Source organism: Euphorbia lathyris, chromosome 3, assembly GCF_963576675.1.
Source record: "Euphorbia lathyris chromosome 3, ddEupLath1.1, whole genome shotgun sequence".
Classification (NCBI taxonomy): domain Eukaryota; kingdom Viridiplantae; phylum Streptophyta; class Magnoliopsida; order Malpighiales; family Euphorbiaceae; genus Euphorbia; species Euphorbia lathyris.
This window is the reverse complement of record NC_088912.1, coordinates 23260105-23273504: the sequence shown is the minus strand read 5'-3', so window position 1 is coordinate 23273504 and position 13400 is coordinate 23260105. Positions and strand designations below refer to the sequence as shown.

General features: G+C 36.6%; 1 long non-coding RNA gene across 4 annotated transcripts; it reads right to left on the bottom strand.

Annotated features, from left to right (window-relative positions):
- Positions 1 to 85: 85 nt before the first annotated feature.
- LOC136221967 (uncharacterized) lies at positions 86 to 6439 on the bottom strand. 4 transcript variants are annotated; one of them, XR_010685423.1, is made up of 4 exons: positions 5787 to 6439; positions 4584 to 5545; positions 1048 to 2678; positions 86 to 963 (listed from the first exon to the last, which is right to left on the bottom strand). It is a non-coding gene; the product is annotated as an uncharacterized lncRNA (long non-coding RNA). The 4 variants fall into 4 exon arrangements; XR_010685422.1 differs by having other exon boundaries at positions 1048 to 4640; positions 5098 to 5545; XR_010685424.1 differs by having other exon boundaries at positions 1048 to 4640; positions 5384 to 5545.
- Positions 6440 to 13400: the final 6961 nt, after the last annotated feature.

The following is a 13400-nucleotide window of genomic DNA, read 5'->3' as shown; positions in this document are numbered from 1 at the left end:
ACTTAGATAATAGTATTGACGAGGAAATGTTGTTTGTTGAATCATTAAAACAGATGAGCTTGGATAACAATTACCACAACACTATATAAACACGAGGACATATAAAATTGCTACGAAGTGATGTTCACAGCTACCTAATGTAATGCCAACTATAAATTTAATGGGCTTAATATATCATTTGCCCCTTGAACTTGTTCAAAAAGCTTGATTGGCCCCCTGAAATTTCAAAATGTCCCGATAGCTCCCTGAACTTGCATAAAATGTTCAGTTAGCTCCCTGATCTTGCGTCAAATGTAATCAATTAATCACTCGGTTGTAAAAAAGTAAGTTAAATGCGGAAGATATGTTGCACGCATCTTAAAAAAAAGTAAAACGACCAAGATCATGGTATGCGATTCTAATATTAGAGAAGAAAAAGTTTTATAATTGAACAAGAACTTTTTTTAATATGTTTTAATCTATTTTCTGAATTATGTAATAACATTCTAAGACACGTGCAACACATCTTCCGCATTTAACTTACTTTTTTTACAGCCGAGTGATTAATTGATTACATTTTACTTAAGTTCAGGGGGCTTACTAAACATTTTATGCAAGTTCAGGAGGCTATCGGCACATTTTGAAAGTTCAGGGAGACAATCAAGCTTTTAGGACAAGTTCAGGGGCAAACGATGTATTAAGCCAATTTAATGAAATAAATAACTAGTTCCACTTGCATGCCTGATTAATTCCAGAATTCCTTTATGCATATTTTGGTTCATCTTAGACATTCTACACAGAGAGAACCAAATTGCCATATAAGCTACACTCTTTTTTTCTAGTGTTGAAAAACTTACTTGATGCAAGCATGAACAACTGTTAGGACTGAATGTCGAACAATCATTTGTTTCAAATCTTGCCCAAGCTCTTCGGCAACCCTTTGAGGCAACTTTTGGATAAGGGAAAACCAGAGTCAATGGCAACCTGGAAAAAACAAAACCCAATCAGATCACAAGAATTAACTTCAATACCTGGGAAAATAAGCAGTTATTCAAATTTATCTTTTACTTTAGAGCTCAGCAATTGACTTTGAAGTCGAGTATTCATCCCAAAAGTACCCATCAGGTTGACAAAATGAGCTCGTAAGTACATGGCCTTTAAACACATTCTGCTAAAGCCAACCAAGCACAAGCAGATTAGCATTTGAAAGAACGGAACAATAAAGGAGATTCCTTTTAAGGTGTAGCCAATTCGTTTGAAATACAACATTTTCATACACCTCCAAATTAATCTTATATATCTTGTCAGCAACCATATAAGAGGCTTCAACAACGTCCATACACTCTCGTCATTAGTCTGATCTAGTTGACAGAAACATGCTGCGAGTTGGTAAATCTAAATAGGGATAAGGTGCAAAAATACCCCCTAAACGTTTAGGGCCAGCAGCAATTTTACCCCTAACGTCTAAAATGGTGCAATTTTATCCCTAACATTGGCAGCCAAGATCAATTTTACCCCCTAACGTTGGCAAATCGGATCAATTTGAAAAATAATTCATCAAATTGTCTTCTCGGTCATGAATCTTGTCATTTACATTTCACATGTGAGTTATTTTATAACAGATTAAATATATGATTAGACGTGAAAAAAATTAAAAATAAAAAATATACTGTCTTTTGTACGAGTTGGATAAAAAAATTAAAAACATTTCACCGAATTTATAAATATTAATCCCCAATTTATTATTAAATCACAGAAAATAGGAAATCTTTTTTTTTAAAACAAACTGACATGACATGCAATTGGTGTAGAATAAGAAACAAAATGTGTTTTATAATAATGTTTGAAGTTGATCCAACTTGCCAATGTTAGGGGTAAAATTGCTCTTGGCTGCCTAGGGGTAAAAATTTCACCGTTTTAGGCGTCTGGGGTAAAATTGTTCCTGGCGGTAAACGTTAGTGATATTTTTGCACCTTATTCTATCTAAATAAGTAAAGCAAACAGATTTTGTAAAGCATATCCGAATTGCAGCAGCAAGTTTGAGCAAGAAAGATCAATTGAAAAACATCTGTAAACAATATCAGTTTTGTCTGTAACTGAAGCCAGGTAATTTAGCAGGATTGCTATTTGCACACAAAAGCTTAGCATATCAAGAAGATAGATAATTTGAATTAGGTCCCATAAGATGGAAATCATTTCAGTGTAGGGCCTAGTTCATACTAACATGTTCCTGTCAATTAGATCAAATAAGATTAGGTGATTGTAAAAGCAATCAAGTCCTATCGAACAGAGTGCGCCCAGAAATAGACTTTGAATGGTAATAGTAACAACAGTACCAAAGCCATTGAGTGTGATGAGCAACTTGTGGCATAGTTAGATTTGAAAAAATATAAATATTGAGATGGCTTTATGTGATAAGATTAGATCAGAATAAGTAGTATAGCAACTAAGACAGATTCAAAGACCATTATAGAATTGATGATAAGAAGTAAACCCATTTTATTCAACTGTAGTAAAAGAACATTAAAACTGAACAAAATACAGGTTGAGGCATTGAGTATAACACAGAGAAGAATGGCATCAAAAAGTTTATTTACATAAACCTGTATTAACTTGAGGCAGTATTTAGATAGCATGTCATCAAGAATTTCAGCATACTCGATTGGTGTTGATTCTGTACAAAATATTTCATCCCATATCTGTTCAGAATGTAGTCAAGTCCCTGTCAATCAACTTACCCAATTTCCTTTCCATCCACAATGTAACTTATCTTTTCCCCGTCACTTGCACGTAAGTGTACAAGCATATAAGCAGTATTTTGTAAACTTAAAAGGAGATTGTTGAAACCAAGATTTGCTTGCAGTAAATACTAGATAAAATTAAGGAACATTGAGTGCTAAAAAAAATAGCAAATCAAATCAAAAACAGTATCATGAAAGATAGACAACATAGTTCCTTGTACTCAAATTTTATATTCAGTCTAAATTAGACAAATTAGCTTTAAAAAAGGAAAGAAATTGACTGAACTTATTAGATCGACCTAATAAAGTACAAATGATAATAAACGTATCTTCACACAATATTTTTATACCTAAGCAAATGCAATTAACAACCTTATCTTCAGACAATAGTTTTATACATAAGAAAATTCACTGATTTCTTTTAATAGACGCTTCTTCCTTTTCTTGAATGTTGCTTTTCTTACTGAATCATTAGCTATCAAGGCAAGTTTCAACTTCTTTCTTGTCATTTCTTTTCCTAGAATAAAACTATGTGAATTTCAGAAAATGGAAGTTTTCTTTGAGCGTGTGTTTCGAGTCGGATAGCATTCTATTTATACCAGGGTTGTTATTGGGATAATTATCATTTAATATACAAGATTATGATACTCATATCTTGGTATTTTTAACATATAAAAATATTATATTATCATCATATTCATATATATAAAAAATGTCAACCAAAATATGGGTATCATAGGCTTGTATATTAAATGATAATCATCCCAATAACATCCCCCTGTATAAATAGAATGGTCCCCGACCAAAAACACACACCGAAAGAAAACTGAAACTCACTTAATTTTATTCTAGGAAAAGAAATGACAAGAAATAAGGTAAAACTTGCCTTAACAGCCAATGATTCAGTAAGAGAAGGAAGAAGGATCTATTGAAGAAAATCAATGAATTAACTACATACACTTAGTGAAATTCAGACTTGTGGAATCATTTTCAGACCTTATGATTCTCCGAATTGCAGCAGGTAAAAGAGAAATTAGGAAAAATGAATACCAAATTTTAGACTTGCTATGTTTAGATTAAAAGCATTAATGTTAAGATTTTGTGGAACTGCTCTGCAATAAATACTGCCACACCAAAAAGCTATTTCAATCACAAGACCTAAAGTTTTTCTCCTCACATTCTTGTTTCCTCTTTTCTTGAAGCCCTTTTTTCTGTTACTAATACTTCCATTCAAAAATCAAAGACACTACCCGAGAAGGTGATTATCTTTATACTTTATACATGTTCTAAAGAGAGATTGTGATTCTCTTCCATTTTGTATTCGGAGAGTGCTAAATACCAAAATGGAAGACAATGACACTCTCTTTAGAACATGTATAAAGAAAAATGATAATCACGGGTAGTGTCTTTCATTTTTTAATGAAAATATTACTAGGAAACAAGAATGCGAGGAGAAAAACTTTAGGTCTTGAAATTAAAATAGACCAGGTGTGGCAATATTTATAGTAGAGCAGTTCCACAAAATCTTAACATTAATGCTTTCAATCTACACATAGCAAGTCTAAAATTCGGGATTTCTTCTTTGGTATTCAGTTTGCTTTTGTAAAGCATATCCGATTGACGACATATTTCACTTAGGTGCTAATTCCCTACAAGTAATTTCATGAGTAAAAGTATCAATTTCCTTAATCTATTCTCTTCTATACTCTATGATATGAGTGAGGTTCACAAGATGTTATGTCTAGAGCTCCTAATTTAGTTCCCCATCTTTCAAGATTTGATGATTATCATGTATCCATAACGGCAACGGTAACCAAACTTCACCCTACTATGCCAGTGTACCTTTAGAAAAGAGATTCATACCTAACAAGGAAATTGTAGATGGGGTTTTTGAAGATACATCTGAGTTCAAGTTTGTTCCTGCAATGAAAATGTGAAAGCAATCAGGCAAGCCTAAACGAGTAAAAAGCATAATGAAACATTTATTAGTTCAAGCAATTTGCTTTTAAAAAGAGGTTAATCCGGTGGAAGGACAGAACTTTTGAATGCAAATAATCAAATGGGAAATTTAATTTGGTTATATTGTAAAAGATCCCTATTAATATATCCAATGTTCAGGATCTGTATTTTCCACAAATAGTTAAGGCTGAATCTTGAACCAGAGAAATTGCACTCAGACTGAAAAGCAAACAACTTATATGCATTATCTTACAAATAAATCATGCCATCCACAGACAATTGTAGAATTGATGGTAAGAAGTAAACCCAATTAATTCAACTGTAGTAAAAGAACATTAAAACTGCACAAAATACAGGTTGAGGCATTGAGTATAACACAGGAGAAACAGAGAAGAATGGCATCAAAACGTGTAATAACTTGAGGCAGTATTTAGATCGCAGGTCATCAAGAGCTTAAGCATTGGTGTTGATTCAGTACAAAATATATCATGCCATATCTTCACAATATCTGCTCAGATTGATTCAAGTGACATTCATAAGCCCCTGTCAATCATCTTGCCCTAAGGTGTTCTGCAATTTCTGTTTCATCCACAATGTAAATTTCAAGAAAGAAATTTCAACAATATTACTATAGAAGCAGGCTACCTTTTAAAATTAAAAGATAAGCGAAATCATATTACAGATTTCCAGTAAGAATGACTTACAAGTACATCATGTTTTCCATGTTTAGAACTTTCCCCACAGGAGGTCACTTACCCCCCTGTATATTTTACGAAAATATTGTAACAGAGCTGCTTAATCTGCGGTGATGGTGATGATTGTTCTAATCAGTAAGCGATATTCATGTTCCGGCAGTATCTCAGCATCTAAACAAAGCCACAAATAATTTCACAATAACAAAAAATTAGAGAGAAGAACTATATAAATGCAATATTGCGTGCACTGCACATATATTACGACAAGTGAAATTGAACTTCAAGCAACAAGTTACGAGTAACATATGGTAATTCAGAAAAGGAGAAAAGGAGAAAAGGACGAGGAAGAGAGTGAGAAGGAAAGAAAAGGAAACAGAGAGGGGATCAGGTAGACTTTAAAAGACAAACTAACCTGCAAACAGACAAGTTTGGAGTCACCTTGAACACGAATTTTTGTATAGCCCTTTTCAAGAGCACATTTCAATCCTAAAATCACAGCTCTATATTCAGCCACATTATTTGTTATGCCCAATCCCTCTCTCAATCTGCAGATCTACAAGAAGTGGAGGTTCAGAAAGATGGATAAAAAAATATAAAAAAAAGGGCGGCCCGGTCGCACTACGCCCCGTGACCTCTTGGTCACACGACAACAACGTTTACCGTTGCGCCAAGGCTCGCCCTCTAGGTTCAGAAAGATGGATATGCTAATAAAATACATGAGGATACAGTAAAAGGCAAAATGAATACCAGACTTCCATCGGCAGCCCGCAACAAAGCTCTCTGGTCTAGGATTTCCAAGACAAACGTTATTAATAAGAAATAATATCTAAGCTCATGGATTCATTTCCTCAGAGCCATTAAAGAACACAGACAATGTTCTCACACACACAGAGAGACATAGAAGATCAACATTGATGGCCAAAGATGTTTCCTATGGTAACGAATAGAATAAATTGATCTTATTCCATGGGTTAAATTTTATTGATAAGTTATTTCTTATATCTAAGCTCTAAACTTACCATAGTCCATGACCCCAGCGACTCATGTGATCTCTGTTACTACTCTTGAAGAAACAATATCCAAGTAGAGCAATCCCATGAGAAAGCAGAAAATGCAACCATTGAAATAACAAAAGAATGTATTAAATTATATGCATTTGTCATTAAGAAAATAGGATAATATGTTGAAGAGCTGAATTCAGTGGCTGTTGTGCAACATTCCCATCCTTGATTATTTATAATATACCTGACCTTCATCAATTAAATTACAATGAATTAACATGGAATTTATTTTATGATTCTAGCCCTTATGTCAAATGCCATCTACAATAGGGATAAGGTACCAAAATAGGCCTATGGTTTTTGGGGAAGTATCAATTTAGGCTCCACGTACAAAATAGCACCAGTACAAAATAGCACCAATATAAGCTTAACTTTAAAAAAGTACCAATTTAGGCCTTCATATTCATAACCGAACGAGACACTGTCATTGATATTACTCCGTTAAAGTAATGTCAATTGTGGAGTAATAAGAATGATGTGTCCAATCCGTTATCAAGCTCTAAATTGATAACCCTAAATTGATACTTTTTTAAGGTTAAACCTATATTGATACTTCACCAAAAACCATTGATACTTCACCAAAAACAATAGGCATGTTTTGATAGCTTATCCCTTTATAATAATATCTGAAATTCATAAATTTAATATAGAAGAAACACACGCAATAAGATTATTTGCAGTAAATGTACTTATACACATGAAATAGTACACTTTGAACTGATCTAAACCTATTAAGAGCAAATAAGCAATGACGGAATCAATGAATTCAAGTTTGCAATAGCTGATATATGATAATACCATTGTTTACAGAAACACAAGTTCGATTCAGAAGAACAGAACAGGGGCCTATTTGCATTTTTTTCATATTGGCTAATAAAACAGAACAGGAAATTAAATTAATCCAAACAAACCGTCTCTTGAGCGCCGCAACAGAAACCTCCTTCAAGTTTCGTTCTATTAACAATCAAAGATCATTCAAATCGAGCAACAACTTGTTGAACGGTGACGGCCAAACTTCCTGACGACAATCATAAGGGGCGGGCACAAGAATGAATTTCACAAGGATGCTTAATTCACTGATTTTGTTCGATAGACCATTCAGTGAATTAAGCACCCTTTGTGAAATTCAGGATTGCACCTTTGTGAAATTCAGGATTCTGCAATCCTTCAACGAGTTCTTGCTCAGTTCAGGTTAGGGAACGTAGCTTTAGTAGCCCTAATCTCTTGTTAGCCTCACTACAACGCAAAAGGTTTATATTTAAACGAGAGATAGAGGTGTAAAAATACCGTAACGGAGCAATTTTTCCTTCAAAATATGGTGCAATAGTACTTGAAAAAGTTGATTTAATAATAGAATTAAAGATTAATATTTATAAATTCGATGAACTTTTTTGAAATTTTTTTATCCAACTCGTACAATAGACAAGTATATTTTTTTTTAAGTTTTTTTAAGTTTTTTTCACATCTAATCATAAGCTTATGATTTATTACTAATGAGTGATAAAAATGAGTCATATGTGAAATTTTAATGTCAAGATGCCAAGATTCATGATCGAGAAGCCAGGTTAGTAAATTATTTCTCAAAATTTTTTTTTTTTGGTTAGGTTATTTCTCAAATTGACCAAACTTAACAACGTTAGGAGTAAAATTATTTTTCGCTACCAACGTTAGAGGTAAAATTGCATCATTTTACACGTTGGGGTAAAATTACTTCTCGCGGTAAACGTTAAGGGTATCTTACCATATCCCTTTTACACTATTATCCTTGTCCTTTAGCTTCAGTTTTAAGTTGACTGCTTCAATGTAAAAGCTTTATATGAAGAGCTTTGCAATTTTTGTTAAATTTTTTCTAATGGTTTAATGGTTTAAGATGCATCTTTTTATACACAAGGTTGTGTTCGAATCCTATCAATCACTTTTTTATTTTTTATTTTTTTTGGTAGGAACATGAAAAGAAAAAACAAAAAACCCAACCAACTAACCCGGGATTAGCCTAGGAAAGCTAACCCCCACAAGATCATATGAGAGTAAGAACGGGGGAAGTCTGGAGGAAGCGAGAATGTTGAGACCCCCAGCATCCTCGCATGGCCCTCTGCAGCCAGGCGGTCAGCAACCCTGTTCTGCTCTCTGTAGACATGTCTAAAGATGATGGACTCGAAGAAAGGGCATAATCTTTTGATCCTTTTTACTAAATTTTGATTACCCAAACACACAGCTCTGTTATTCGTGATGAAATTAACCGCCTCAATGTTATCAGATTCCACCAGAAGTTTTTTCACACCCAGACTCTTGGCAAGCCTAATCCCAGAGAAAATCCCCCAGAGCTCGGCGATGAAAGTAGAGCCCACTCCTAAGTTCTGAGCAAAGCCAGACACCCAGGCACCACCATCGTCTCTTAAGACACCACCAGCCGCAATTCTGCCGTCCATAAGACACGAGCCATCAGTGTTCAGCTTTATAATCCCTTCCCCAGGTCTACTCCAACCCACTAGATGAATCACATTCCTCTGGACCGTACTAGAAGAATTATCCTCCCTGAAGCTATTAATAATAGTATTGGTTTTCTTAGAGAAAAAAGCAAGTAAATTAGGAGAAATAATAGCTCCTTCTCCAATATTATCAGCATTTCTCCAATGTCACAGCTGATGACAGACGACCGCAAAGAAGATAGCACCATGCTCAAGCTCAGGCAATAACAAACCCCTAACTCCATCAATAAACCAATCATGATCAAAATAAGCCAAGAATTTAGGGAGCAGATGGACCGGAAGAATTTCCTTCCACACATTCAAACTCTTCACACAATCTCTAAGCACATGGCAGATAGTTTCTGCCTGAATTCTGCATCTGCTACAAGTATCCTCCTCCACTAAATGGCATCTTTTCCTTTCCACATTCGTAAGCAACCTATCTTTTGCTCCAAGCCACAGGAAGCTCCTTATGCGATAGGAAACTTTCAAGGCCCAAATGTTCTTCCAAGTGACTGAAGGAGGATCCAAATTGAGATAGAACGCCTCGTAAGCAGATTTGCAAGAATAAGCTCTGTTGTTCGTAAGGGACCAACAGTGAATATCCTCATCTTCCTCCTTACTGCTAACTTTAACTCCCTGAATCTTTAGGAGAGTTTCCAGATTAAGAAAGGCTTCAAATCTTGACCAAATCCAATCCCCATCCGAGTCAACCACATCAGAAATACTCCAACTTTGAGTATCCAGAGGTGGCGGAAAATTACACATCTCTAATAAAGGTTTATTCCCCAGCCAGGTGTCCTTCCAAAAGCTAATAGATCTGCCATTGCCCACCGACCAACCAATCCCAGAGCAGAATTCAGAGAACACGGCATTAACCCCTTTCCAAAGGAAGGAACAATTAAGAACTCTCTCTTTAGGGCCTCCAAAAACCCTATCCTTTCTGTATTTACCACACAAAAGACGAACCCAAAGGGCAGACGGGGATTGCCACATTCTCCAAAGAAGCTTCATTAACAGGACTTTATTATTATCCCTGGCTTGTCTAATCCCCAAACCCCCCATATTCTTAGGTTGGCAAACTTCCTTCCAAGGAACCAGATGAACTTTCTTCCCCTCTTCTGAGTTCCTCCACAGGAACCGACGATTGATTTTATCAAGGCCATTAAGAACTGGCTCCGGCAGTTTACAAGCTTGCATTAAGTGATTGGGCACCGCACAGTTCACCGATTGGATCAAAGTAAGACGGCCAGCAAGAGATAGGGTATTAGCCTTCCAATTTGCACATTTAATGTTGGTTTTATCAAAGATCTCTTTAAAAAAAAAGCTTTCGAAACCCTATCACTATGGAGAGGAACCCCTAGATAGTTACCAAAAGCCTTGGTGAGAGGAATACCAGAAACCTCACTCAACTTCTTACAGATCCTTTGGTCCATATTTTTAGAGACAACATCCTAGACTTTTGAATGTTTAGCTTTTGACCAGAAGCAGAACAGAAGTTATTCATAATATTCATAATCACACCAATCTGCTCCTCACTCCCTTCAACAAAGATCATCACATCATCAGCAAAAAAAACAAATGAGTGACTGGGGGACAGAATTTATTAATGGACACAGGATGAAGCCTCCCAGTGCTAACAGCATCTTGGATCAGATGAGTAAGCCTCTCCATAGCAATAGCAAAAAGGAACGGGCTCATAGGGTCCCGTTGACGGATACCCCGGGAGGGAGTAAACTCCTCAGACATATCCCCATTAATCAAAACTTGGAAGACATGGGAAGAGATACAAGCCTCAATTAACTTCCTCCAATTATCCGGAATCCCAGCTTTCTCCAAGCTATCAATAAGAAATTTCCAATTAATCCTATCATAGGCTTTTTCCAGATCCAGCTTCAGGGCCACAATACCACGCTTCCCCTTTTTGACCTTCATCGAATGGACCATCTCCTGAGCGATAACAATATTGTCCATCATCTGTCTCCTCGTAACAAAACTACCTTGATTCTGGCTAATGATCTCAGGAAGAATACACCGAAGTCTATTAGCCATAATTTTGGTAACCACTTTATAAATCACATTACAAAGACTAATCGGTCTCATCTATAAGAAAGAGGAAGGCTTCTCCACTTTAGGAATCAGGACTAGAAGAGTTTTGTTCACAGACCTAATATCCTCAGTCCCTTCAAAAACCCCTTTAATAAAACTGAACATTCCTTCCTTCACAATATCCCAATGTTTATGAAAAAAGCCGGCTGGGAGCCCATCAACCCCAGGAGCTTTAGTAGCACCAATGCTAAACACAGCATGGCTAATCTCTTTCTGATCAATAGGGTGAAACGCTTCAATAATCTTATCCTCAGAAACAGTTGGAAACGTAGACCTGGAAAGAGCTCCATCTAAGTCCACCGGGTCTTCTTTAAATAAATCTTTGTAAAAATTGAGAGCCAAGAGCCGGATCTCTTCATCCTCATAAACCCAATCACCATTAGGCTCTTTGATAACATCAATCTGATTTCTCTGTCTTCTAATAACCGTAGATGGATGAAAATACCTGGTATTGCGATCTCCATCTTTAATCCAATCTTTCCTAGATTTTTGGAACCAAAGTAACTCTTCCTACCTTAACACAACTTCCAACTCCTTCTGGAGAGTTCTAAGAAGACCATCCAAACTATGATCAAACCTAGCCTCCAAAATACGGTGGATGCCTTCAATCCTGCTCAAAAGTTTATTCTTTCTTCTAATAATGTGGCCAAAGATGTTTTTATTCCAACTCACCACATTGCTTCTAAAGCCCTCAGCTGCTTGTAAAACATTAGAATAAGGCTTCCAATTATCATGAACAAAGCTTTTAAACTCAGGATGAGATTCCCATGCCACCTGATACCTAAAATTCTATCCCCTCTAGGACGATGGCCTCTCACCAACTTTACTAAGATAGGACAATGATCAGAGTGACAGAAAGGAAGATTAAGCACTGACACTTCAGGAAATCTACACTGAGCCGAAATGTTAGCATAAACCTTGTCTAAACGAACAAAAGTACTATTACGCTTCCAAGTAAACTTATGACCCGCGGCACTTAGATCAGAAAGCCCACACAAATCCATACTTTGTTTATGATTGAGACACCGGTTCACATAGTGATTCCCCCCCCCCCCCCCCCCCCCCTCTTTGATTGCTCATCAGGGCAGTATCATTGAAGTCACCAGCCACAAACCAAGCATCCGTCATACTCGTACTCAACCTCCCATAGCCGTTTACGATTGGCCAGGATAGGATCAGCATACACAACAGTGGTAAAGAAAGGTTCATTCCCATGATAGATAACCTTACAGTGAATAAATTTTTTATCCATACTAATAATATCAAAATGAACACGATCTGGCTTCCAAAACAGCCAAATACCTCCAGCCCGGCCAGTAGCCTCCGATCTGACACACTTCCAATTCCTAAACATTCTAACCACTGATCTTAGTTTCCAATAAAGCAAAACAAGAAGGGTTAAACTGTTTAATTAACTCTTTAACATGGATACGGGTAGCCTTGCTAGCCGCTCCTCTAACATTCCAAACAAACAAATCCATAAGAAAGAAGACTACTGACTCCAGGCCCAACTCCCTAAACCAGGTATTTATTAGGGGCTCCTAAGAGCCTAGAAGAGGTACCTGCAGGTCCCCTTTTCTCCAAAAACTCCAAAGAGCTTTGGTTATTTTTATGATTACCCTTAAGTTTTTTCATATTTATCTTATTAACCCCTATAGCCTTTCCATTTCTAGGCTCAACATTGATATTAGGGATACTGACCTCTTTATGCACCTCTTTCACTTGTGTTGCCTAGGCCTGGGAGCAACCCTAGACAACTTCTTTGGCTTCAAAGAGAGGATTAACTACCTCCACATTATTACTTGTCGGCTCAGCAGATTCTAAACCCGGCATGCTTGACTCAATTTGCTCGTTAGAGTGGTCAGAGTCTTGATCCTCCTCTAAAGTAAGAGCCCCAAATCTAGATCCAGAACTCACTGCCGCAGCCTTACTGGTACCTTCTTTCTCCTTCGGGACATGCCTCTCCTTAATTCCCGGACCACTTTGAACCAGAACATGATCCTTAATAATATCAGGAGGCCGATTCTGGACCACTGACGCACGTGTCCTTCTTCTCCCCGACCTCTTAGCAACCATCCAAGGGCCAAAGTTCCTACCATCTCCTTGAAACACCTCTTCTCTAGACTTAACAGCTTCAACTACCTCTTCAACCACCTTCTTCCGTTTAGAACAACCCTCAAAAGTATGACCAAACATACCACACTCATAACAAATGTCATGGATTCCTTCATACTCAATAAAATAAACTGTATTCTGTAAACAGAATTTAGACAAAAGGGGTTTAGCAAGATCAATATCGATACAAACTCTTGCAAACTTACCTCTAACTGCTCCAATGGTAGTTTTGTCCACATGGTGAACTTTGCCAACAAGCCCACCAATCTTTTT